Below are 24,396 nucleotides of genomic sequence, written 5' to 3'. Positions count from 1 at the left end.
TGCTTTAACCTCCTGCCTTCCTCCATCTTCCCCTACCCTGATCGTTCTTCCAAGTCTGCATCAGCTGTCAATCTGTGAGTCTCACAGCCCAATTTATAAGACAGTATTTTAATTTGATTTTATTCACAAAACAACATCTCAGTATTAATCTGTTTTGGTAACTCTCGAAATCTGAATCATTATCTTAATGTGACGCCTTGAATGACTTCCAAAAGACTCACCTTTAGTCAAAGGTTAAAAGTTTCTACATTGTAAAGCAGAAACCTAATCAAATAGATTTGTATAATTCAGTGTAATGTAGCAAGCAATGTTCTAATTTAAAGGGTCTGAATAACCAAAAACTTACTTCACTACCAACACAGTACTGTCTTTGGAGAACACTGCAAATATTCTGTGATACTATAAATCTGTGTTAATACTGAGATAGCACCACCAGCTAATTCTCTAGTACAAATGATACTTCAGCATTTATTCATTCTGCAAGCAGTTTGGCTCATTCCATTAGTCCAGTGCAACTCTTCAGTACACAGCATTTCATCCAACTTTTGGAAAAAAAAAAGAATAAAAATACCAACAAAAACCAATGCAAATTTTGAACATTCCACAGTTAATATGATGTGTTGCAGTCTCATCCTCATTCTCATTCTCCCCCCTAACTAAAAAAGATCACAGTCTTCTTTCTGGGTAATAATAGGGGGTCTCATCTTCACCTTCTACGCTCACTTTTCAACATTATAACAAGATAATTTACAAAAATAGTGCAGACCTCTAATGACATAACAAGTAGTATTGTACAGTGTTTCTGCTCATACTTCCATCATTGCTTAGAGCATCCTAGGCTATTTTTAGGATGAGATTAATAGGTTTTATTAAAAACCCAAAAAAAGAAAAAAAAAAAAACAAAAAATGTTGAAGTACTTTGCTGAGTCCGGTCCTACTTCTATAAAGCTCTGCAAAATACAGAAAAATCTCTGCAGACTCCCAAACAGCAACACTTCAGAAAAGGTTGCCTTGACAAAACTTGTAATTCAATTCAAATTATGAAGAATTAAATGATCCAGGCAGCTAAAGCCCGAGATCTGCAGAACGCCCAGTCTTGTCTGCAGGGTCAGCGCAGATCCTCCGTTGACAGTCTGGAATAAGGCTGGGTCCTTGTTTTTCAACACCAAGTGCCTCATGCAGAACACCAAGTTTTTGTTACAAAGCAGAGACTGATTCCCACGAAAAATAATAATAAAGTCAATTGAACTGAGAGAATACAAATGGATGGACAGGAACTATAGTCTGCAAGACAATTAAAAAACAGGTTTTGCTGTAAGGATGAAAGCAACACAGCAAGTACCAGCAAATGTGTGAAAAATTAAACTGTGTTAGAGAGATAATGAAGGTGAACAAGTGTGTTTAAACACAGAGATTTCAATAAAGCATCTATGCAACAATTCCAGACCGCAGGTTTTATCAAAGGGAGGTTTAGTGGTTTGTTGTTCAGTCTAACAACACGGAACTATAGAAACAAGTTTCAATATTGAATATTCAATATTCAATTTACAGTTGGACTTGATTATCTTAAAGGTCTTTTCCAACCTAAGTGCTTCTATGATTGAGAAAAATGTCTCCCAGTGAAATAAGTTTATGAACCTAGAGATGTAAAACCATACTCATTTCACAAATATTATTTTTATTAATATATCGTTCAATCTTCCCCAGATCTACCAGGGCAAAGCAATTACTAAGTTTCAAAAAAAAAAAAAAATCACTTAAAACTGGGTTGTGCTCTTTTTTTGTAGTCTCAAGGGCCATTACTCTAGAAGAGTCAATGATGCATTTTCACTTTTATGCAATACAGCAACTCTTACAGAAGTTGCAATGAATTTTACACACTGGAGGCCTGTAAGATTATAATCTATACAGCAGTCACACATCACACTTTATTAATAATCTGTGTCTTAGTTTCTCTTTCTCTCCATCTGGTGTTATTTTCCTGCATCCTTCACTAACTTTAAATTTGAAACCATTTTTCATTTTCTCATGTCATGTTATTTAAAGCATATGCTTCAGTTATCATCTTTGTCTGCATGTGTGATATCAATAATGATTCTATACAGATAGAGTCAGATTCTGAAATCTTTATTAGGTAACAGCTTGCTTCAGCAACACGGGCAGTCTACAAACTATTTAAATCAATTAGACTAATTTCCATATTATTCAACCTGATACAGACACTGTAAATCTGAATCTAAGTAAACACATACAGACAACTAAAAGAAAAGCTATTTGCAAACACTGTAAAAGATCACAAACACATTTAACGTGAATCAAGATGACAGCAAATGCCATATCAAATCCCAGCCACTGATCCATCTTACATAGCGTCCTGCCCAGCAGAAGCCACCATAAACATTTCAGAAAAAGGTGTAAGGAATTCATGCAATACAAAATTGTAAAATAAAAGATTAAAAAAGGGATCACTTCTACCTAAATGTCATCTATTCCTGGCTGGCACAGGCCCTTGAGAATAAGCATTCTTCTGATTCACTGACAAAAGTAATCACCATGAGATTTCCAAATGTTATCGTACTACTTTTTAGTCAATTACACAACTCTCTTTTTTAATTTCAAGTAAAATATAATATGTTAATTAGCACATTATTATATGGCAACCTTTCAACACATAATTTTCTAGCACCAAACCAGTTAATATAAAAAGGTAAACAATTAGTTCCTTAATATCATGGTCTATGTGTCCTCCTAGTGATAACTATCTGAAACTGCAGTGACATGCTGTTAAAAGCTCCTCTTCTTTAACTCTTTATTTACCTCATTTTACTTTTATTTAGGGAAATTGCAGCTGTCAAGCCATACACTGCTCACCTTTACTCACGTAAATAAAATCTCCACAAGCTCAACACTAGGCGTACAGTTGGGAATACAATAAAGATGTAAAGATAGCTAGTAACTATTGCACACCAAACGTAAAACCAAGAGAGCAATTTAACATCTCAGAACAGCATACAAAGGCTAAAGAGCCTTTTGCAAAGTACTTCAAGGTTTACGTTTTTAAGCAACATAGAAAACAGCAACAAAAAAACCCACAAAAAAACCCCCACCAGATTCCAACACAATTTTCAGCTAAGTCTGTGTGCCAAGGTTTCACCCAAAGCTCAGATATTTTAAATATGAATAAACATGCAGTGTTCTTTCAATGCGATAATTACTTGTGTAATGTGAACTTCAACCCCAAGTCTACTTCTATAAAGCAGCTGTACTACGACTCTGTAGTCCAAAGGCTTCAGGTCACTTAATCTAAATCCTTTTCTTTCACAGGTTATTGCATTTCATCTTCATGCTCCTTCACAAGAGCTTCACCCAATTATTTTTTTTACCTGTCAGGTGATTAGACCACGCACCCAACAGAGAACTGGTGAAAACTGATTCGATGAGATATTCCCAGATTATCTCAGGTGAACAACAACGCCAAGCTACACAGGAATGCAAAAATCCTTAAGAGCTCTACCAGACTGAGCTGAAAGGGAAGTCCACCTAGACCTCAAATTTGACAATCAGTACAACTTTTTAGCATAAGTACTTCCCTTAAGTACTGTCTTAATATCTACAAATCTTACCATCATGCTAAAGGCAATACAAGCTACTGTATTCTCCCCAAGATCTGTGATAAAAGGAAATACACATAGAGCTGTTACTATATGTATAATGTAGTGCCATGACAAGCTACCTAGTTACCTCTGAACAAGAGGAGCAGATAGTAGTGTTCAATTTAACCCAATACCTCAACATCTTCAGACATGCACTACGAACATCAGCAAGTGAAGAAGCATTATAACAAAAAGTGCTATCATATTTAGGGTGGTTTTTTTCCCCTAAAGTCCCAAAGCTGCTAGTGCTGTAAAGTGGTAACGTGTATCAGTTATTAACGTTTCAGAACTGACAGATCCAAGTACAAATAGTTAAAAAACAGAAGTCACAGATAGTAGTGACAACGCAGCAGCTGCATTATGGTACTGGGGCAAGTGCACTAATGCCTCATATTAAGACACAAACTGAACCTGCTACTGTAAAGTTAAGCTTGATCCCAAATGCACACACCCACAGCTCCCAGTAACTTTAGTACGTAGTCTCTTTTTCAGATTCATAAAAATACGCAATTTTTTAAATAATGAACACCAGAAGTAAGAACACGCTGAGTAGTATGTTGGTTCCACAGCTACAAGTTTGAAACTTGAAGAAAAAAAAAAGAGAAGAAGAAATAGTATGAACAGAACAGTGAACAGGGGCATCTCAAGTAAGTTTGAAAACCTGCATTCTCCATACAAAGGTAATAAAAACCACAAAGCTGAGCTCTGAACTGTAGTTTTGTAAATCTGCAAATTGATTCCTGTATGGGCAGAAGAGGTTTGAGACATGTAAGGGGTATGATAGGCAAGCTATTGACAAATGCTAATTACCAATAAAATTACCATGGAAATTTAAAGGAATGTTGCCAACTATAGGTTTACAGACAGCATGTCTCTCTGGGGATAGAATGAGTTTAGTAGCTATTATAAAACAGCATGTTGGCTGGCTAAAACCACATTATTATAAAACTCTTAATAATTAAAGAAATATTTGCTTTTTTAAGAATTTCCCATTATTATTATTATTTCTGTGAACTCTACCAAGTTACAATATATCTTCCATGGTTATCAAACAAAATAACCCAATTTGAAATGAATGAGTAAATTAACCCCAAATATACATGCTTATTTTCAACATTCAAATTGAGACATGATGTTCAAACATTCATTTTCACGGAAGAAGCGCTGTATCTTCATATACTGCAAAACTTAATGTATAAATCAAAGCACTCCTTCACAAAGCTTTTCTAGTTAAGTCTTTACTCTGCTAGCCTAGATATTAGCCTTATCTAGTATTTTACCCAATTAATGTGAAGGAAAAAAGAAAAAAAAGAAAAAACCCACACCACAAGACACAACCACTCCCAGAAAATTCAACCAAAAACATCATCCACACATTTTAGGATTACAGTGTTACTTAAAAGATACGTACATTTTCAGTTATTTCAGTTCATCCAACTTGGTTTAATAAACAAACAACCAAACAAACAAAACGACTCACCCAGACATAACTCTTTTAAACTACCTTAGAACTCCATTTTTTCCTTCAGACATGCTCTTCATCTTGCCTGGTTCCCACACGCACTGACCTGCCACAGTTTAATTAGTTTATATTGCTCTATTATGACTGTATTTCCACATTTTAAAGAACACATTTTGGCTGAAATTACCTCTTTTACATTGTAAAAAATAGTGTTATACAATCCAAAAATATGTTCTATGTTAATCAAATGAGTAATGAAGTATGGCTGCTTGTTTCCTTTTTCCACATACACATATATGTTTCTTTTTACTGCCAAATCCTTGACATCTTATGAAATTTGATGGCTACTTCTAAAACCTATGAGTTTAGAAGCCACTGACAGCAGGAGAACTTTGCATTCAAAACCCAAAAAATTAATTTTAACAAGCTTTGCAAGAAGCTAACTGCCTTTTATATATTTGGAACTCAACGTGAAAATAGAAACACAAAATAGTTTTGCTGATGTTGGTTTTACCTCATTATTTTAAACATAATTGGATTATTTGTCAATGTATGACTCACAGTTTACTAAAGCTTGAGACTGTCAATACTTTCTACGTGTCAGACTGTGTGTTTAAGTTGTTTCCATGCTACCACCAACTGCACTCGTTTCTGTAAGCTGCATTTCTCTGCAGTACCTTCTCCAATACAGCCTGTGCTCTCTGAAGCATTACCCTCCATTATGAGGTACCACTATTCTGCAGTGATACATAAACTCTGGAGCAGAAACAAAAGTTAAGGTGGACAGTCAGAAGCAAGAAAAGAGAAAACAAAACACAGCTGAGTTTTTCTAAGAAATACATTTTTAGATTTACCATGTAAAACAAGGTTTTCAGGAAGTGGCTCATACCGGAAGCCAATGACCTCACAGCTTCTTATATATACCACACAATTACAAAATGAAAGAGAACATTATTTCTTGCTACCACTTTCTTTTAACATTCACGTGTTAACTATTAACTCAGTGCTTCCCAATTATGAAAGCCAAACCGTAGACAAAAGAATATGGTTTTTACAGGTTTAAAATACATATTGATGCAACACTTGTGCCACTCCAAGCAGTGAAACACCATTAAATCTCTAATATCATAAACCTTCAATGATTTTAATTTTGAATCTTAAGTCTATTGTGCAAAGCCCTAGCATGCAGAGGATCAGTTATCCCTCACATCTATGCCAATCATCAAAAAACCTTGTATTCTCCAACACCTGTCCCCAGCCTTTTCCTTCCATTTCCAAAACTACTTGTCACTACCTGTCCATCTGGTCACCAACACTGTAAGTCCTCTTATAAAACATGTTTTTCTTGTATAACTTAAACAAGATTTTCTATGTAGATTCCCAGCAAGCACCTTACCAAAGACCAGGGAAATACTGACTTTTGAAAAGCAAGTCTTACCAGAGAAGGTGTCAGCTTACTGTAGCATAATTCACTTTTGATAAACTAATTTTATCTTCTTTATCACGTACTCAATGTCTCACTCTAAGATTCCAGAAATCTACTGAAGCCACAGTAAGAGTCTATATCTGTCCAAGTCTTTTTTGGAGCTTGTCAGCTCACCTGGATTTCAGTGCTTCAGCACCATTCACTTTTACATCTGCCTCGGTTTCTAAACCATCATGTGCATTAATCATCCTGCCTTTTCCCCATGTCCTTACAAAGGACTGAACCAAACCTTCAATGACAGCTCTGTTTCCCCATTCTATTTTTTTATTTGAATAACTGAAGAATCTTTTGATATTCATTAAGATATGTCAAACAATGATAAATGTGGCTTGTAGGTTCTGTTTATCTTCTCATCTTTTAAAGCAGGCTCAGTCCTTTCTGATTCTTTATATTGTTTATTCTTTAATGGATTTATCCAAACATTTGGATCTGAAGCCCTCACTATTTCTACCCAATTAATACAAAAATCTAACTATCTTGTATCAGCTGTTATACCACTGATTGAAAGAAACTCCCGCCTTACTCTACGCTCAAATCTATCTGCGGGTTGTCTGTCTGGTTTACTTCACTGAGTTCACTAGCTCTGACTGAGCTGAAGTGCCTTCAGAAGAACTGGACCTCACCATCTGCTTTTTCTAAATCCACCAATACATTCTGGGACATGTTTTAAATCTTGATAAGAGAGCACACAAAAATCCAACTTTTTCAATACATGAACTGCACTACTCTTTTCTAAAGATCTCCATGTGGTCCTTGTTGATGGATGAATGCTTAGAATTACAAATTTATCAGTTAGGTTTGGGAATTAGTTTTGATGGGATTTTTCATTAGTAATCTTGGCTTATGTTGATGTTTGTTGATAAAACAGTTAGGAAAGGAGAACCAGGATACTGTACAAAAATAACTGGATAACCTCAGACTTGAGTAATAGCAGTGGGAAGAATTTCAACAGCAGAAGATGCACAGTCATATATCCGGGGTATAAAACATATTCCCACCAGGTAAACAGTTCCTTAATTTGGAAACTACAAAGGAGGAAAAAGCCTAGCTCATTACAAAGTGACTGTGGGTTCTAAGAGTGACCTATCTGTGAAATAAAGCAATTGTGACCCCAATTTATGGCTGCTTGAAAATTCATCTAATTACTGTGCGTGCCCTGTTCAGGAAAGATGGATTCAGACTCGAGCATGAAGAGAGAGGCGCTTTTAGGTAGCAAAAATGGCAACAGATGATAACCTCTACCTTTCAACTGAGAGTTCAGTGTTTGCCAGAATGCATGGACCTGGTCTGCTACACCGGAAGTCTAAGGGGGGGAAAAAAAAAAGAAAAAAAAAAAGAAAAAAAAAAAGAAAGAAAAAAAGAAAGAAAAAAAGAAAGAAAAAAGAAAGAAAAAAAGAAAGAAAAAAGGGACATCATCTGATGACTAGCAGTTGTCATAGATGAAGATTTATGGTTTCTCAGCTAAAACCCATAATGGCAGCCAAAGGATTCCCTCTAGACCACGAGCAGAAGAGAGTAAGAGAGGAGCACTGGTATAAATGGAGAGAAAGCGGTTGCTTGTTCCTGCTGCCTCCCAGCAACAACGGATGCCTGCCTGAACGAGCTCCTGCTTTGCTATTCTCTGCTCCACCAGTGGCCTATGCTAAACTGTTCAACTGCAGGAATCAGTCGAATTGCTAAGAGAAGCAGCACCTGCAGCCTCCACACTGGTCTCAGCTGGGAAATGACACAACAGCACCAGTTCCAAAATGAAAGGCAGGACCATGAAGTTTCTGAGGCAGGAAATGGAGGATGATTCAAGCAGTCATTTCATGCAGTCTCAGCTGCGGAGCAGCAGCTAACAACGACAAGACGATTAAGCATAGTTTCTTAAACCATGCTTCTGCTTTGATGAATCTGCTTTGATGAACGATTCCAACTGCACTGCACATCAAAGCCCAGCACAGCAAGCTAACTCACCGCAGACTTCAGATGTTCTGGGGGATATCAGAGATGCTAAGGGACACCATGTCCCATGCTGTTTTAACAGTGTGGGCAACAGACAAACTAAGGTGCAAATCCAGCTCAGATCTGAGCCAAGTACGCAGAGCAGACACAGTTTAGGATGACCAGAAGAACAGAAAAAAAAATCAATACTGTGAACACGGACTAAAAGTTTTGTTTGCTTACCTGACTGAAGGGGTAGTAAGTGATATAACTTCTGGTCATAAAAGCATTCGAGGAATAAGCATGAGGAAAGAGAATCGCATTAAGGCAAAACCTGCAATTATCATTAAAAAAGTGGGTATGAAATGGCCCTTCAAAATGTTAGGCTGGCAATTCAAAGACTTTCAAGACCCTGGATACTCAGATGGTTAGAATCTTTCTTCTAACTCTAATAATGGAAGTAAACAAAAAAACCCTGTCCTTGAGACAGAGTTTGATTAAAGTACAAATTATATAGGAATTATACATCAGGCTTCCTATGCCAAATGACAAGGCTGAGAAACATAGGAAGCAATTTCTAGTTCAATATCCTTACTAGAAGTTACCAGTAATTCTGCAGTAGTATCACAAACACCATCAGCAGTAAGTACCTTACACAGGAATAAGGTAAGAAAAAAATAATTGTCAAATACTGAAGAAATAAGGAAGAAAACTGACCCAACTGAAAGTTCTGCTATCTCAAATGACCCCTTCAGCAATAAAACAATGGACAAAAACTGATGCTCTCTGAAGGATCGCACTGCAGTCACATCCAGACATTCTAATTTTCCGATTGCAACAAGAAATGTCTTACAGAAAACAGAAAAACATACTTAATAATGCAAGAAGAAAGGGAAATGATCGCTGCCTATTAATGGAATATCTTAGTGAAAACAAGCATGCATGAGCAATTACTCTTCATGATTTTTTCAAGCTATGTGGAGTCCAAATTATCAGTAATAACATCTGCTATGGTAGTTCACTTGTTATTTCAGCAGTCTAAGTACACACCACTGCTACTGAGCAAGTCAGAGCACCTCCAGCAGCTAAACCCCGAACACGTTACAAGCAAAACTTTTGACACCTAAAATGAGTTTTAAGATTCACACATGCTGTAGGGCAACATAACCTCACTGAAGTCCTAATTTAGACTAATGCATAAGTAATAAGATGACTGGTAATTTTATGGGCACGTAGCCTAGAAGATTTATTTAGAAGCTAGCAGTCATGAAGGAATTTCTACATCGGTAGTAAGTCAAATCTGAATGCCCCAAATCATGATAATTAAAGGGCAGAACAAAGCGTTTAAGAGAAAATAATCATGGTTACAAATGCATGGTAATGAGTCATGTAAAAAGAAAAACAAAATATTTCCAGTATGTGAGCCAGATGACTGCTGGACCACATCAGTTTATGATAAAACACAAGAACAGATTTTTAAACATTTGAAGATAAGCTCTTCAAAAGCCAGCATTATCCTGGGCCAACACATTAATCTAGTGGTAGCACAATGACATATCTTACCATGAAATCTAGATTTAAGATTCCTGCTTTATTCCTGAACTAACTTCTGCACCAGAGCTTCAGGCATTGACATCTCTGAGGTTAATTCCTCCATGAATTCAATGGCTATTTCAGGAAAAGGTATCACCCCTTCTGTATTTATACAATCAGGGTCAAACACCACCACTTGTAAGAAAGGGCAGTAAGCAAATGAACAGGAAACATGGCCAATCCTTAGGATTATGGAAGATACAAGCAGAAATTCAACATGTAAGAAGACGGGCTAGCGAAGGTGAGAGCTCCAGATACTGCTATCTGATACTGTCACGTAGCTGAATATGGGATGGCACACCTTCCTATGTGGATACACTGCTGTCTTCCCCACCCAAGAAGTAGATAATGAAACAAACATGGATGTTTGTAATATTCAATCCATAGTCCTTTTAAGTGAGCAAAAGTGTGTAATACTATGTACTGGGAACATGAATTACTACTAACCAGACAAAATACAGAAAATTTCTATGAATTGCTCAAATTTGATTTTTCTGTATAAACATTTTTGTTCAACTTTTTATATTAAGCTTTGCCAAAAAGAAAACCTCACCTATTCTGGTCTCCCTGTGTTGGTCATCTGTCTCTTCTTCATAGCCTCTGATTTTTAATCTTATTTAGTCTGGGTTTCTGCACTTCTACACTTTCAGTCCTCTTTCAGGAACCACTGCCCACAGACAGCACTCCACTCCCTTGCTGCCTCCTCTGTTGTGCCCTCTTTGCTGGTGATGCTGATCCATATATATCAAAGACCCCAGTAAGGCAAGCTGACTATGGATATATCAGCTCCAGCCAGCCCCTGCTGCCCAGGCTGTCAGAAGACTCCTTCTCTGCGGTCCCAACCTCTATTATTTACAACACTCACAGGAGACTAAGAACTTAGCAGAATTGCAAATACAAACAACTTGAATCCTGAGCTATCAGTGAAGCTGGTTAACATAATGTAATACTTAAATATGCTCTTATAAACCACAGGAGGGATTCAGCAGTAGATGGTACTATTAATATAAATATTATTTAACAGAACCCTTGAGAGGCACAGAATGTAGAAGTAGAGGGGTCAGCTGAGTACCAATTAGCTGAAAAAACACATCTTTACGATTTTCATCTATTTTAAACCCAGATAATGCTAGCAGGGAAAATTAGATTCCAAAGTCAATTCTGGAAGAGATGTTGCTACAAAGTCAGTCTTAAAAGCAAGTATCCTGAGAAGCTCCATCCATCCAGTGCACACAGTGGAGATGCCAGGGAAACATGAACCTTAAAACCACAGGATGTTAACTCATTTACTTACAGGCCCTGGTCTACAGAAAAAAAACAGGTATGACTATCACATTCCTCACTCAAGAAATCTTTACATTTTAACGAATGATACAGCTGCAATCTGTAGGAGGATTCCCTTAAACAGGTGCCTAAGATGGATTTTGCATTCATCTTCATGCGTTGAATACCTGGTGGCAGCAAGGAGCAGGAAGAGTAGAAAACAGGCGTTATGACTGAAAGCTGGTCTTCTGAGACTGACCACAGCTAAACTTCACAATACTAACACGAACAGGACACCGCGCAAGGCCCACCACTCACAGCAAGGATAGAGCGCATGGGGAGGACCTATTGGTGCCCTTCCTCACTCAAATTTCTACTGTCTTGTAGAAACAAGAAACTGTCTTTCCAGAACCAAGCCACAAAGGTAACCTGGCATTCAGCAAATAAGCAAAGTCTCCTTTGGAAAAGGCAGAAAAAAAACCCTGAAGAAAACAGAGGAATCATGAATGCCACCTGCAGGAAGGAGATGGACTTATTCACTCCTATTCTTGTTTCCTGCGAGGCAGCAGCAGATTGAAGACAAGACCTAGTGTGGATACTGATAGCAGGCACAACCATGAAGGAACATTTCAAAAATGGGATGAATGGAAAAATCCTGAAGTGAGAATGAATCACTGCAACCTCTTTCAAAAACTTTATGCATTTCTGTTCACATTACTAAAAAGAACAGTGAACAGTTAACAACGTTGGTTAAGGTCTTTGTAAAGATTTACAGATCAAATATGAAAATTAAATAAGCCGAGCATAGTCTACCCAGGATAAACTTTGCAAGCCAGAAGAGATGCCAGTTTATATGGTAACATTAGAGGTATACAATAATTAATGTTGACATAGCTACGTACCAAAGAGGCTGCATCTGAAAGTCTCAGAGCTGACTTCCAGTTTTAGTCTAGCCAGGAAGATTTTTCTAACGTAGCAGAGTAAGAAAAAACCCCGCATTCCTTGTCTATTAGGAATTGTATGCACATCATAAACCTGTTCTTCAAAATATACCTCATTTATTTTGGCTAAATACAATTTTTTTCATGGTAACCAATCTTGTAAGAAACTGCCAGAAGACGCATTAGTACTTTATCAGCCCATAGCATCTGGAACAGAATTAAACCTGTTAATGATAATAGGAGCACTTTGTAATTCCAAAGAAAAACATCAAGAAAGGGACAAATACAACCAGAGATACCCTACAGAGACTATGACCAGGATAACATTAGACATGACAAATTTTATTTATAATATTTACCTGATCCAGCAACTAGGAGAATAGTCTTACATAAACCTTCTGAAAACTACCTTCACCCACAGGAACACGGAGTTTGCTTTACAGGAAAACACTAGAAGGGCTTGTTTTTTTAAACTAGTGGTCTTTAAAGTACAAGGGCATGCAATACATCCTGAAGAGGGGGAAGGGCATGAAAAAGTTAAGAACTGCTGGTTTAGAACAAAATAAGAGCTATAAATGAACATAACTGCTATCTGCAGATGCAGCATGTGTAAAACACAAGGGAGAGAAAAAGAGGCATTTACACTAAAGGCCACTATTTGTACAACAACAAAGGAACGTAAGCTGGCAGTGAACTACATTTGTGCTAGAATTGAAACCTCGATTCTCTAGAAATCAGTGAAATCAGACAGTGGAACAGCCTTTAGAGGAGAGCAATGAGGGTTTCAATTTGGAGCCTGAAAACTGCTGCGGGAGTTACAATGCACATTTGCTTGCAGCAGTGGAGGACTAGATCCTGCCATCCAGGCTGCCCTGTGAGAATCTCTTTTCCATGCTTCTGTAATTGAAAGAGTACTCTAAGAGATGTCTCCCTCCCATCACAATGCTAGGGGCCTGGGTTAACCTATCAAACATCTCTACCAGCACTCTTTTCCCCCCGTATTATGCAATTTTAGTCTCCAGTACAAATTATCACTGTTTATAAGTGACATGCATTCATTTACAAGGTAATATTGCTTTTGAGTAATTTAGCTTTACTTGCTAAATATTTCAATTCACAATTCATGGTTGCTCCTCCCCAGTCACCATCTCTTGACTTTTTTCTCTCCAATATTCAGCAATGACTTCCTTATGAATGCCAGCAATTCCATTAACAAGACATTCCCACTGAACTCCTATGGCAGTAGTATAGCTGAACTTAGCCTTTGTTAACTCCCTTTAACCTCAACACCAGTAACGTATGAAAACTGCAGTTTCCTGAAAACCAAAAAGGTGGCATTTTACTAAGCCATCAAAAAGAAACAAAAGACCTCCAAACACACAAAACCAAATAAAAACCCCCAAACACCCGAAACAAAAAACCACAAATAAAAGATACAAACGCCAAAACACCCAAAACAGAAAAACCACGCCAAAACACACAAATAGCTGTGCTATGCTACAGGCTTATCAAAACAGCAGATAAATTCTGTGTTAGTGAAGCCACATATATTAAGCTGGCCTGATCTCATTCCTGTTCCATACTGTGTGAATACTATACAAATTTAAGTGGTTTTTATATTCAAAATACTGATTTCTACATCAATTTTTTTTATGGATATTCTTTGGATTACCAAAATCTGTCAGGGCTAACAATCCAAAGATTAAAGCCGTTTTATTTCTTTTTATGGGAAGGTGCACAGTTCTCTGTCGAAGCTGCCAGAATTAGTTGTGGTTCCAGGACAATAATGTTTGGAGAAGTAGCAGGTCCTGCAATGCCGGAACCACCACTTGGCTTTCTGTTTATACAAACAACAACAGGCTTCACTGAACAGATGACCACAGACAGAGATAAGAAGGAAAGAGGAGGAATCAGACAATCTGCCTTGAACAGTGGCCACTGCTACAGCTCTAGAAGAAGGATGGTATCTTTGAACTTGAGTTGACAAGGAAGCTAGAGTGACAAGTGAGGAAGGGACCTCCATCCAGGAGCCCACAGAGCAATTTCTGGTAGCTTTGGCAGTTGGGGTCCACTGCACAGCACTGTACTGCTGATTTCCTCCGGCAGAGGGCAACGGCACTCGCACATCCCCACGCTACGCTTAAAAGCCTCTTCGAAATGAGTGTAATATTTCATGCAATTGAAACAGCACCGACATCTGTCTTAGAACAGAAGCAGTATTTAATACTGCAGGATTTTAACATTATTGCTCCATTTAGGCTTTTCTTACATACATCTTTTCTAGACGTATGCCTTGCCAAGAAAAAAAAAATACCTATTGCTTTTCATGGAGTTGGAATCCTGTTCTCTATGAATAGGATAAATGTAATCCTGATTGCTCCAGGACCCTGGGGCACTGCCATAAAGTCACAGAAATTAGAATATAAAAAATCTCCCAAGAACTACAGATGATACAGCAGATGTTAACAGATTAACATTTTAAGTTATGGTTAAAAAAAGGGGGGGGACAACTCCTAAAAATGCTGAACTGTAGAACTCACGATGATACAGCAACTACACCTTGTTAAAAGCGTTAACAGTACTTTCAGTTTACAAAACACATCCAGACAAAAGCCAGGAATGTCCTATTTCTCCTACTACTAAAAGTAAACACTGCAGTTAGATGCATCTTCTCCCTCCCAGGAGACTTCACAGCTGCTTACTCTAGCTGGATAGCAAGAAGCCTCCCAAGTTTCAATAAACAAAGATAGTTCAGCTTCAAACACATCTCTTCTGGATGAGCAACCACCAACCACCCAGTATCCGGCCACTGGGAAACACCTTACTCTGCTGATATAAATAGTAACTAAGATAAACCAAAGCAAATACTTGGGTTTCTTTCTGAACATTTCTAAAATTTGAACATCAATTCAATTCTACCTTACTTCCTCTGCAGACTGTAGCTTATGAAGCTACTATCTGTCTTCATTTTACAGCTCTATTTTTGCAGAAGTTCCTACAGTAGCTACTACAGTTACACTAAAATTCAATGACCAGAACATAAATATAGGTGTTACTCAAATTGTGAAACATGACCAGCAGGTCAAGAGAGGGATTCTCACCCTCTACTCCACTCTTGTGAGATCGCACCAGCAGTACTGTGTCCAGCCCTGGGGTTCCCAGTATAAGACAGACGTGGAGCTGTTGGAGCAAGTCCAGAGGAGGCCACAAAGATGATCAGAGGGCTGGAGCACCTCTACTATGGAGACAGGCTGAGTTGGGATTGTTCAGCTGGAGAAAAGAAAGCTCTGGGTAAAACTTATTGTGGCCTTCCAGTCCCTAAAGGGGCCTACAGGAAAGCTGGAGAGGGACTGTTTACAAGGGCATGGAGTGACAGGACAAGGGAGAATGGCCTGAAGCTGAAGGAGGGGAGATTTAGATTAGATATGAGGAAGAAATTCTTCCCTGTGAGGGTGGTGAGGCCCTGGCAGAGGTTGCCCAGAGAAGCTGTGGCTGCCCCTGGCTCCCTGGCAGTGTTCAAGGCCAGGTTGGATGGGGCTTTGGGCAACCTGGTCTACTGGAGGGTGTCCCTGCCCCTGGCAGGGGGGCTGGAACTAGATGGGCTTTGAGGTCCTTTCCAACCCAAACCATTTTAGGAGTCTATGAAATTAGCACATTTTCTGGGTATTTCATACACAATGTTACTAAATAAATACAAAAGTCATCTTTCTAATCTGAAAATGCATGTACTATCAGAATTATACCTGATTAACACAGATGAAAAAGAATTAGCCCAGAGTCAGGGTATGTTTTCCAGAGAGATCCAAACTCAGTCCACTCGTATGGGGACAAGTTGTGCAGACAATGTTCAACCCAAACTAACAAGCACTACAGAAAAATAAAGATTACTTCAGGCTCGGCACTACAGTAGCTGCACTGAGACTGCTACATTTTGTTGTAGCATACCGGCAAATCAGCATGTTCCTGTATGCAAGAACAGGGGTCAGAAATACCTAAATTTGGTAATAGTAGAGCATGATGATTATCGGGTTTCCCTCTCCCCATTCTGTTCACCCCATTTTCCCACTTGGGCAACTAACTGCTGCTTCTGACCATTTGTGAGACGACACAAAGAAAAAAAAAAATCTCGGTATTACTAGCAAGCTGCCTTCACAAGTTTTTCTGTTAAGCTGAGACTACTGTGCAGCATTCCATTTAACTGTATCATGGGTTTGGTTGCAAGGGAGTAAGAATTTGAAATATAGAACAGAAAAAAATATTATTTGACTGCTTTAGTATCTTTGCATTTACCAACTCTGCCTACTTTCTACTTAACTGCACAATTTACATTCTTCAACAGGACCTACTCCTTTAAACAAGACATGTTCAGAGGAGTGTTCCTAAAATCATGGCTTACAAATGGTGTTATAAATGCCATTTAAACCATTTGCTTCTCATTTTCTTTTGTTTATGCTTTAGTAACAAATTTCTAGTCTAGCAAGATTAAAAAAATCCCTCACCATCAGTAGTGCCTCATTAATACTTCATAATAATTATGAAAAAATAGTTCTCGAGTAACAGTACACTGAAATTCAGCTTACTGTGAAAACCAATTTGAGAGTAGTACCATCTCCCCTCATCCACAAAACTTCCCATGTTGAGACCACAGTTCATAAACTAAACCATTATCAATAGTAAAATTTCAATGTCCATATTGATTAAAACTATTTAATGCAAGCGTATTATTAAAATTATTGCTTTTTATTGTCCTGCCAAATACATCACTTTACATCAGAAACTTTTAAAGCATTTTCATCTTGACTGCTTTACTACTGTAATTAATATCTTTGCTATACACATGTCAGATCTCCAAATTTACTTCTGTGGAAAAGCATGATACTGGGGACATTTAACACATTCCTTCTAGAGCTCAAGGTAGTTCATGAAAATTCACAAATTAGGACCCTCTCTATGCAAGCATTAAGTGCCCTGATCAGGAATCTTCAGAAGGATGAAATCTCTGACCTTGGTAAGGGTAAAACTCGGAACAGACAACTCTGATTTCCAGCCTCGGTCTTAGACAACAATGCTACATCTGCTGGCTGAGGTGCAGCATTCTGATGGTGGATATTATACTGTATTTTCATGAAGTTTAAAGCCAGAAGAAAAACACTGTTTATGTTTAAATTTGTGACAAACAGTTGCAGCCCCATTAATTCCATCACCAGTCATTTAGAAAGCCATGAGTCGGGGTCCAAAATTATCAAACTGACTTGAAAGAACTGCTGAGGGAAGATTTTTATTTTTTTTTTACTTTATATTTCAGCATTCATGTTTGCAAGTACCCTTACCCTCTATGTCACAGTATTTTCAAGCTCATATTCTGGTATTACCAATAATTCCAGGATCAAGATGTTTATGGAAAAACACCATGCAAATGTGGCATGATCAACTGCAGCTAGTCATACAATACACAGGAGCACAAAATACACAACTCCATGTTTTTAAGTATAAAAAGGAATATATTAAACACATGATTACAGCAATTGAAAAAAAAAAGTTGTCGGGATTAAAGAGATCCTCTTAATTTTAACCATGTAATAGGCTACTAGTAGCGAAAACAAACATGTTTTTAAAATAAGTTAACAATTCCCCTTTTCATTAAAACAGAAAACCAAAGGTTTCACTACTTCCTATCGCAAAACCGATGTGAAAGCTCGTTTAGAATTTCCTTTTCAGATGCTTTTTAAGTACTTACAAACAGTTAAATAATGACCTTTTTGCCACTGAAATTTGGCAAGGCATTAGATGCCAAAATGAAACTTTTAGTACCTCTTTAAGAGATAAATCGGTATTGTTTATACAATAAGCGGACAGAACTGCCACAATAGCTATTTTTCATAGCCCTTTTTATCATATACATTCTATTCGTCACCAAAACAGCTCTGTAGAACACAGTGTACAGCACACATTGTGCCTTGTCATGAACTGACAGCAATTGAAAAGGTGGTGAACTAAGTTACAAAATGAAGTATTTTTTCCTCTAGCTATCTGAAAAGATAAATGATCTTAGTTATATTAAAGAGAAATGGGATATGGGATCCAAAGGGCTCATTTTACCTTAACTGCATCTCACCAACAAAAATAGAGAAAGCAATTTCCTGGTGCATCAATTCCACCAGTAATTCCACGTACACTCAAAAAGAGTCAGACGCTGGCACACACTATTACTGCACACCTCCTGGTATTCTCAAGCCTCTACTCTGCTCCCTACTAATTTCCTATTTTAAGGCAGATTTCTTTTTTCCCCCCAAAAAATGTAAAGATATGCAGATATGCCTGTACAAATTGAGTATAAACATATTTCTGTAGGTAACAGAGTTTCAAATAACCCCTATAACCACCAGAAAACATCAGCTCTCCACAGCATATGCCAAATATGGCCGATTACCACCCCAGTCCTTTCACTGCTACAGTGGCCCTCACTCCTTTCAGAGCCATTACCCTTCTTGTTATTTTAAGGCCATATCCCCTCGTCATCAACACCAGTCAGTATCTAGAAACTCTCGTAATTTCAGATGCAAAAAATCATACTGATAAACTTAAGATGGAACAGAAGTGAAAGCACATGAAGCATCAGAAACCATCCCCAATTCATTTACTGGACTAGACCAGCATAAAACTGCTAACCTTATCTTTCCATCCTCCTTCGCATGTTCTATATTTACAGAGCATTAAAATCCTACTCGTACTAACAGAAGACTCCTTTCTAGTGCAACTCTGAAGCAATTTTTAATATCTATGTATGGTCCTCACCGTTAGTTATAACAACATCTCTTCTTCCTGACCTATTCTCGTTTATCTGTTATTTAACTCCTTAAGGCTATTTCAGAGTCACGATGTCATTAATGGCTATGTAATGCTTAAAAATATATTGAATTTTTAATTTTTAAACAGTACGATAGGAACATACACAACAAAACACAGTTTGTTTTTCCACCCCTCCTCTACTTACTCTAAACCAAAATATCTTAGTGCTCTAGAATAGCGATCTTCCTTTTTTTTTTCTTTTCCCCAGCCTGTCAGTCCCAGAATCTCTAGCAGTGGAGAAATCTGTATAATGAACATAAGCCCACAGAAAACAGATGCCCTTTCCTCTGCTGCTTCCTACTGACCGCGGGTAAGTTGTTTGCAGGCGGCTGGGGTCCACTGCCTGCAAGCTGAAAGCCACCAATCTAGAACTGAGTATCCTCTTACTGTTTGTTCTGCTATCCGAGAAGTTACATTAAAATGGCATTACGTTCCTCAACTCTAAACTGACTGGTCTTTTTCCATATAGCCTATTAACAACCATTCCTCCAGAGCTTTCCATAAAATCCTATTTCCAGAAGCAAAGAATTGTCAAAAACGAAATATCATTTAAGATACCTTACTTTGCCACAGATTCGGACATGACAAGTCCTTCATGCTAAAGTCTGCCCAACCTACCTATAAATAGGCTCAAGGCTTCAGGCTCAGGAGACTGATAGCTAAACACGATCCTCACGGCGTTCCTCTGTGTTACCTACATAAAGCGGCATGCCTTAACAACGCCAGGCTAGGCAGATACGTAGCTACTGCTGTGGCTTACGCAGGATAGCACGGAGGGAGGGGAGGGGAAAAAAAAAAAAAATCATCACTGGGCATAAACAGCTCTCTTCCGGAGAGAAAAACCTCCCTCTCTGGAGGCTAGAGCCAGCCGCAGATGGGCAGTCACGGCTCGGCCATCACTAGACCCACTAGCCGGGGCCAGGCCCTTCAGGTTTAACGGGACTGGGCCCACACAGCCGCTCCCTCCAGCAGCACGGTGGGCAAGGCCCCGCGGCAAGAGGGTCCCGGCCGGCTCCCCTCAGGCAGGAGGGGTTCAGGACCCCCCCCCCCCCCCCGCCCCGGAGCGGCAGCCAGGCCCGGGCCCTGTCAGACTCGGTGGCCGGGACGGGCCGAGCCCCCCGCCGCCGCCCTCGCCCCGCGGGTCCCCCGGCAGCGGCGGGCGACGGCTGGGGGCGGCGCGAGGCCGGGCCGCGTGACCGGCTGAGCCGGCGGCACGTGGCCCCGACCATAACAAACAGGCGGGTGGGCGGGAGCGGGCCGCGCTCGCGCCCTGCCAAGGGCGGGCGGAGGGAAAGGGAGGGGGGGTAGTGAGTGAGGAGGGGGACGGCCGCCAGCGGCGCGGCGATTGGTCGCCGGGCGCGATGGGCGTGGCCGCCGGTCCCACCGCCTTGGTGCAGTGCTGAGGAGGCGCCAGGCGGGGGCCGCTGCTGCGCGTCGAGGGGTCGCGCGCGCTTCCCGCCCTCAGCGAGGCCGCTCGCCCGAAGACCCCCCTCACGGCCGGCACGGCGCCGCGCCCTCACACCCGCCTCCCGCCACGGCCCCGGGCCCTCACCCCGCCGCGGACATTGCTGCACGGCCGCCCCCTCCCCCCCCCCAACCCCACCCGGAGCGCCGCGGGCCGCCCGCCTTCCCGCAACAGCCCCGAGTTGCGCCACGCAGGAAGCGCCTCTGCCCGCAGCAGCCGTCTCGTCGCCCCGCACGGCCGGTCTCCCCCCACTCCTGACCCCGCTGCCCCACCGCCTGCTCCCCTCGGCCGCTCCCCCTCGGGAGCCTCCCGCTGCCCTTCCCCGGGGCCGGAGTGGGGGGACACCCCGCTCCAACGCTCCCCTCAAGGCGACCGCTTCGCCCCGGGCCCCTCTCTCCTCACGCACCCACCTGTGGGGCGACAGGCCGTGCCCTCGGCCGCTCTCCGGCCGACCCGCCTCGATCAACCAGCGAGCTCTCGCCCGCTCGCACCGGGCGCAGAGCATGCGGAGGGCTGGGTGGTGGGGGGGTGGAAGTGCTAAATATACCCGCTGCCGGCGGCACCGCCTGTGTCACGGACCCGGGCTGGCGAGCGGCGGCGCGGCCCGGCCCTCCCCGCCCCCCCACCCCCCCGCGGCCGCATCTTGTTTTCTCTATACGCACTTGGAAATGCGGACCGGCCCCCCCGGCCGGCGTCGGGGCGCTGGGGGTGGGGGTGGGTATTTTGAGGGGGATTGTTGTTATTTCTGCTCGATTCGGGATGCCCACGCAGTGAGGAAAACAACACGGCGCGGTCTCGTCCTTCCCCCCCCCCCCCAGCCGCAGTTCGGCTGTCACTTGGCTCCTTCCCCCACGTCGTGAGAGGCACCCCCCCACTATGTCGCGACAGCAGCCCGCGCACCTGCCGCGCACCGTCCCCCCGTCACTTGCCGTGCCCTAGGAGGGGGTGCGCGCTGTGGGGAGGGGGGGGGGCACGCCTGCCTTCTCCCTCCCCAGGGGGGAAGGAGAGCGGCGCCGGCAGCCCCCGCGAAGCGACCGGCCGAGGGCTCGTCGCTGGCAGCCAGGTGCGTGGGGGCTCCGCGGGTGGGGTGTGGGGGGAGCGGCGGGGAAGGGAGCGGGCCTCCCTCCCTCCTCCGCCCCCCCCCCCCCCAACACACACACACACACACACCCCCGCCGCTTGTGTTTACCTCAAGTTTGAATTTTATCTGCGCAACATGAGCTGGAATGCGGACATGGAGGGCGGGAGGGCGCGCACACGCCCGCCGCTCCGCGGGGACACGCGGCGCCCCCGGCCCCCCCACACACACACCGCACACACACACCCCCCTCACACCGCCGGCGCGCAAACATGGCGCTCCCGCCGCGCACGCCCGCCCCGCCGGCACCCCGCGCCCCCCGGGCGGGCGGGCAGCCCCCCGCCCAAGTCCCGCCGGTAACTTACCTCCGAGAGCGGCCGCTGCTCCGCCGGCTCTCCTCCCCCGGGGGAGGGTGCCACACGCAGCCCCATCAGCGGGGCTGCCACATCTGCCGCGCTCCCGCTGCGCTCCCGGGCGCTGAGACAGGTGCAAGCGCGGCGGGCGGCGCGGAGCGGCGGGCGGGCCGGGGCAGGGGCAGGGCGGGCCGGGGCGGGGGGCACCGCTGCCCCGCCGCCTCCCAGCCGCCCCGGGCTCCCCTAGTGCTTCCCTCCCCACAATGTTGTTTCATTATATCATGTCCATCATGTGACACCCGGAGGCCTCTCTATGGAAACTTAAAGGGGACTTTCACGTGACGCCGCCGCCGCCGCCGCCGGACCCGCCGGTACCCCCGGCCGTCCCGGGGGGCTGCGAGCCCCGCTGCCGCCCTCCGCCGCCCCGCCTGCCCTTCCCCGGGGGGCTGCCCTCTTCGCACCTACCGCCTTCGGGGTTTGCGAGTCAAAGCAAGTTGCTGCGCTCGCTCGTTCTGTGATTATTATTCTTATTATTAATTAGAGTTGTTGTGGTTTGTTTTGGGTTTGTTTGGGTGGGTTGTTGCTTTTTTCTTTTTTCCCCTCCCCTTTTTGCACCGCCTGTGCTGCTGATCGCTAAGGGAAATAACCTCTCGCTGCGCTCCCCGACCGGCCAGGCGCCTTGCAAAGCGGGGACGGAGCCCGCTCCGCGATCCGGTGCTCGTCTGCGGCCGCCGTGGGTCACCGGTGCTGGAAGCGGCAGGGAAAAAAAAAAAAAAAAAAGAAAAAACCAAACAAAACCAAACAAAAAAAAAAACAGCCAAAGAAAAAAAAACCCCTTGTTTGTGTCAGACTGAGGAGGCTGGAGCGATGCCGTCGGTGTGGCCGTGCGGGGTTGATGCGGTGGTCGCGAACGTGGTTTTTAACTCCGCCAGCTGGTAGGGAAATGATTTTCCGGTCTAACCTGTCATACCGCTGGTTCTCTACAGCAGGTTGTAGTAGAGAGATGCTGGAAGGAGCCGTTTCTAGGGATGTATGTATACTTGCCACTGCAATAATGCAAGCCGCGTGTACAAACAGCCACCCCTCATAGAAGAGAAAAAGAAAGATGAAGCTATTTTCCGTGCTTTGAGAAGACCTCGGTCCCCCCTCTACGCACCCCGCCGCGGGTCTGCAGCCGCCTGCCTGCGGCCGGGGGTGCGGACAGGCCGGGCGGGCAGCGCCGCGTTCCTCAGGCTGCTGTTCTGCCTGCGGTGCTGAAGTGGGTGTTTGTTCCCAGCTCTGCTCCTGACCCCAGGATTTGGGATGGGCGAGCTAAAGCCAACCTGCTCCACGGTCCCACCACCGAACCTGTGCCAGGCTGAAGATGCGCAGGGGGTTCTCGGGGTTTTCTCCGTGGGAGGGCGGCGCACGGTTCCCGCGAGAGGTCCCCAAATTCTGCGCCCGAACCAGTGTTGGCTGTCAAGTGCAAGGTTCGAGGGGCGAGCTTGTAGCAGGGGGGATGGATTTGCTGCTAAAAAACGAAGCAGGAAAAGCGTGCCGCGTTCCTTCTTTCCCTACGGCTCCCACTGGAAATCGCAGCCCCTCGGCAGATGAAAGCGTTACCCACAGATGCAATAAATTTTAAGTTTGGAATTTAATTTCTTCAGTGTCCTGCCGAGTTTTCTTGAAGGGAGACATATAAACGACCTTTTTCCCATCTGCGGGGTTGATGCTGATGCCCGTTACGCGTCCCGTCAGCCACGGGAGGGGATCGGAGCCGCCCGGTCCGGCGGCGCAGGCCCGATCCTGGCAGTGATGGCAGATCATCTCCCCTCGCTCTCCCGCTAATGCTTTCGGAGTGGAAGTACCTGTGCTCTACCCCACTCATTTCTAAATGCCCGTGCAATGAGCTGAATATGTAACAGATCAGTGTTTCAGATACTTCTACTATTATTTTTCAAAATTTTCAGGAGTTTCATAGAAATTATTAATGATTTTAGCTGAAAAGAGTTAACTGACTGAGGAACAGTTCATTCTCCTTTCCTTCCTTCTTCTCAGAGTCTTCCCTCTATCCACCCTACGCTTTATCTTTGATTATCTGTCCTTTCCCATCCAATTTTGGGAGGATTTCTACCTCTGGGTTCCTTTCTGCCATTTTATCCAGACCGTCCCACTGCTGTGGATTCTAGCTCCGGCATGCCTCGCTTTCCATCTCCCTGGGCCTTATTTCCGTACCTCAGTAAGTCTCTTTTTATTCCATATTTCCTTCTTCAGATCTTCTTTAAGGGAGAAAGAGGCTGGAGCTGGGATATAAAGTATTCTTCTAGGACTACTGCCAGAACTGATCT

The 24,396-nt window shown here is 42.9% G+C and overlaps 1 long non-coding RNA gene across 6 annotated transcripts in view; it reads right to left on the bottom strand.

Moving 5' to 3' along the window:
* Nucleotides 1-23,350, bottom strand: part of LOC129214499 (uncharacterized) — a 128,167-nt gene extending 104,817 nt beyond the window's left edge. For 5 of the 6 annotated variants that reach the window (XR_008579713.1, XR_008579711.1, XR_008579709.1 and 2 more), the window contains exon 1: nucleotides 22,082-23,350. This is a non-coding gene — a long non-coding RNA (uncharacterized LOC129214499). Of the gene's footprint in view, nucleotides 1-21,048; nucleotides 21,257-22,081 lie in introns of those variants that run through there. The other variant, XR_008579710.1, reaches the window with a different exon arrangement.
* Between the last annotated feature and the right edge of the window lie 1,046 nt (nucleotides 23,351-24,396).

The sequence above is a fragment of the Grus americana genome, chromosome 1, assembly GCF_028858705.1.
Source record: "Grus americana isolate bGruAme1 chromosome 1, bGruAme1.mat, whole genome shotgun sequence".
In the NCBI taxonomy this organism is placed as follows: Eukaryota; Metazoa; Chordata; class Aves; order Gruiformes; family Gruidae; genus Grus; species Grus americana.
The sequence above is the reverse complement of the archived record's forward strand: the minus strand, read 5'-3'. Positions and strand labels throughout refer to the sequence as shown.